The sequence below is a fragment of the Euprymna scolopes genome, chromosome 4, assembly GCF_053919585.1.
Source record: "Euprymna scolopes isolate OS-2025 chromosome 4, ASM5391958v1, whole genome shotgun sequence".
Taxonomy (NCBI): Eukaryota; Metazoa; Mollusca; class Cephalopoda; order Sepiida; family Sepiolidae; genus Euprymna; species Euprymna scolopes.
This window is the reverse complement of record NC_136485.1, coordinates 81325092-81329362: the sequence shown is the minus strand read 5'-3', so window position 1 is coordinate 81329362 and position 4271 is coordinate 81325092.

Here is a 4271-nt window from a genome sequence, read left to right as displayed (position 1 = left end):
GCTCCTGGCGGCTGGCATGAATTCAGGGGCCACAAGGTCAAATTTGTACAATGCGGAAAGGAGAGGGTAACAAGGAACCACAGAAAATTTAACAAATACATAATATAGATATTGTAATTAATAAGCAGAGCTAGGACAACATCATACTCTTTTCATTGTTTTGACTCTCGAGTGTGTATCAGTTGATATCTTATATGCTTTTATATCGAGTGATCGGTTGATTAACTGTGTCGCCTCGAGAGTCAAAACAATGAAAAGAATATGCTGTTGTCATGGCCCTATTAATAAGACTTAGTTAAATATTAAAGTTATCTGGAAATTAATTATTAAATTAATTGAAGGTATAGAATAATCAACAAAATCCCCTCCTCATATTAAGAATGGATTTCTAAACAATAACGCTATTATATGTTTTTTATTTGTCATTTTCTGTTTTCGGAGGGGGGGCGTAATCCTTTGAGATGAGACTTCATAATTTGTGTATTTATTCTTTTTGTAGACTGCTATCTTTGTCTTCATAGTTGTTGCTGTTTCACCATGTTTTGGCAACTTATCCTCTGGCATTCTTCAGGTGATTAACCGCGACAAGATAGGAATGCTGAGTCTTGTAACTGTATCCCCAGTAATAACTGTCTTCCATAGTTGTTGTGTCATCATGTTTTGGTCAACATCTGGCTTGCTTGGGTAGGATTGAAACTGCTATCTTCAGATAATGCTCACATGAAACTGTAGCAGCCGAAACTTGCTACAATCACAGGCAGGAGCTAATTCTCACGGCTCGAGATTTGAAATCCATTTTCTCCCTGGCTTGTCCCATGCATACCAACATATAAAACAGATATCACAATGATGATAATGACGATGACAATGATGATGATGATGATGACGACGATGATGATGCAAACCCAAATTTAAGTAGTAACCTATATTTCTTCAAAATAGCTGATCGATTCCTTTGATTCAAAATTTGATCCCATTTGAAAATCTTAATTGAAAAACAATTTATTTGTTTTCATTAAAACTTAAAATATTACATTTATATGCATTAACAATTCAACATAACATAAAAACTGAAATCGAATAGATTGTTATCTAAAAGTACCATAAAGTTTGCTATTATTCCCAATGTAGCAAAATCTAAAACAGTTACAGTTCTATCTGGTGGGAAATAAATAATAGGCCTTTTCACCTAAAATTTCACCTTATCTCCAAGTTGGTTCACTCACATCTATATGCGATAACGTTTAAGTGTGTACTATATAAATGTTGATAATCTTAGACATTTATGATTTGATTTCTTTTCTTGGAGAATATAAAATCCGAAACTTCGAAAAATGATATGGAAAATTAAGGCCTGAGAGTGAATTTCACTAACTCATGATCAATGATTGGAGTGTTGGAAATTCCCTCAGAAAGGTGAAAATTCTCATTCTCAATTAATAATACAATTTTTTGTAATAATACAATTTTTTGTGATACATGCAAGCGTTGTGCAATGGAATTACTCTAAGGTTAATGAATGATAACCAGTTCACATGCAAGAAGTGTGAGACAATGGAGATAAATGAGAATTCAGATTTGGAAAAAAAAATATGTAGATGACGAAGTAACTGAGGTTATTCAGAAATTTTATTACCTTGGAGCACAGGGTGGAGTAGGTTTTAATGTAATAGCAAGAATTAAGAATGCATGGATTAAATTCCAAGAACTTTTGCCATTACTAATCAGCAGAGAATTACCACTGTCGACGATGGGAAGAGTCTATGAGGCATGTGTGTGCAGTGTGATGATTTATGGAAGTGAAATCTGGTTAGTGAGGGATGAGGATATGCTTTCATTGAAAAGAAATGATATAAGAATCATGTGATGGATGTGTAATGTGAGTTTTAAAGATAGGCTTAAATTTGATGAAATAAGAGAGGATTATTCAACTCTTGGACTGCATCAGTTCTGTTATTACATGTTCCTATGACAAGCATTTAGAAATGATTAAAAAAAAAACAACACCACAGAAAAGATGTGTAGGAGTGAACCTAAGTGACTTCAGGCCACATACTACTACCATGAAGCTAATATTTGTATCCACTTTGTCAGTTATAACAACCAATAAACAAATATTACAGATGTATGCAAAAAAACATTTATTCATCACAAATCTGATAGGGTTTGCTTTGAAAATATGCTTATGTGAACATGTACAATAAAGTCTGAAAAAAGTGTGTGTGTGTGTGTGTGTGTGTGTGTGTGTGTGTGTGTGTGCGTGTGTGCGTGCGTGTGTGTGTGTGCGTGTGTGTGTGCGTGTGTGTGTGTGTGTGTGTGTGTTGAAGGAAACACGAAGTGTACAGCACAAACATTCTAGTAAGATGTGTTCATCAGTGGTCAGAACTGTAGCAAAAGAGAAGGTGAATTTTCTGTGTTCTGTGGGAGCCTTTCCTAGTCTCACACAAAAACACGTGTTCACATCTCAAGCCATATTTCTTGTCATATACATACGCGCACACAAACATACGTGCACATGTACACACAAGTAGATATATTCACGTTCGCGTATATACACTTACATTCACGTGTATACACACACGCTAACATACTCACATACGTGCACACGTACGCACACATGGGCAACGTCACTTCCCCTTTCAAAGGAAATCCACACATGCGCAAAAGACCACCGGAAACAATTATAAAAGCAAGAGCAATAAGCAGCATCTTTCTTTTCGAACCAGCTCTCAAGCTGAGAGGTTCAGTGAACCAGCCGCCTCCCTTTCGGAAGGCACGCGCTTGCACGCGTCACTATGTATGGGGCATGAGCTAACAGACAGTATGTACACTTTATACGTTTTCTATCTTCATGGCCTGGATTGACTTTTTCTCATTCTCTCTCTATACTACAATAGACTTTCCTCCTCACCAGAGAGACGCACACCAAACTGGATTGACTTTCTCTCTTTCTCTCTCTATGACAATAGACTTTCCTTCTCACCAGTAAACAGCGAGAGATGCACGCCAAACTAAACATGTGTAGTACCCTTTTCTTTCACTTGTTTCTTCACAAAATAAATCCTAGTTCGTTTAATTCAAGTAAACGCGTTGTTCGTTCCTTCCTCAAAGCAATTCATTTTTCCTTTCTCTATGTAATTCATCTTCCCTATTTTGCACTACCACCACAAATTGGTGACACCCGAACGCGAAAGGAACACGCATTTCCTTCTATACCTTAGACCGCTACAAAATACAACAAATATTAAAGCTATATTTTAAGACAGAATTTTAAAACAGAATAACATCTATTCAACATATTATTTCTATTTCCATATTGTTATGCTAAGCTTCATGTTCATATATTAAATCATACATAAAAAATTTGAAACCGTCTGATTAGCAAACTAATTTTGACTTTACATATTTTAAAAAGAATTGTTCCAAAATCAAATTATGCCATCCTGTCGACTAAATCAGTACAATTTTAAATAAATACATTTCAAAAAGTGAGATTTATTTTATTGATTTGAAAAAATATTTAGTTCAAAATTAATTTTATGTTGAAAATGCATAGAACATTAAGTTTTTTAAAAAGAATCAAATGGTTATAATTATAAATGAATGAATAAAGAAAAACATATTCGTTTTGTTTATTTAAGTACTAACAAATATACATTCCTTGCTAGGCTGGGAGAATTATATAATTATGAAAGAACTACATACAATATGCAGTTAAAGCAAAATAAATTATTTGGGACGATTAAAATAATTTCCAACGTTATTGGTAATGTTTACGCATTCATTTATGTATTTTTTATTATTGCTTATGTTTGATTACATGTTTTAAAACACGATGTAAAATCATAAATCCATGTCGTCAAATCAGAAGCTATAATTATTTTGTTAATGTCATGTTTTTAGCTCTATTTATAAACAAAAAGTTCTATTTATAAACAAAAAAGTTCTATTTATAAACAAAAAAGTTCTATTTATAAACAAAAAGTTCTATTTATAAACAAAAAGTTCTATTTATAAACAAAAAGTTCTATTTATAAACAAAAAGTTCTATTTATAAACAAAAAGTTCTATTTATAAACAAAAAAAGTTCTATTTATAAACAAAAAGTCAGATTAGATCAGTTAATAAAGCATCATATATTGAATATCCCAAGATTTCAGTTTCAATATCTGGTTATGGAATCTGCTTTATTTGTTGGGAATCTATTATTTACTATTAATGCAATATTCTCCAAGTCCTGGATATGACCTTAAACTATATCCTCCCAGGTC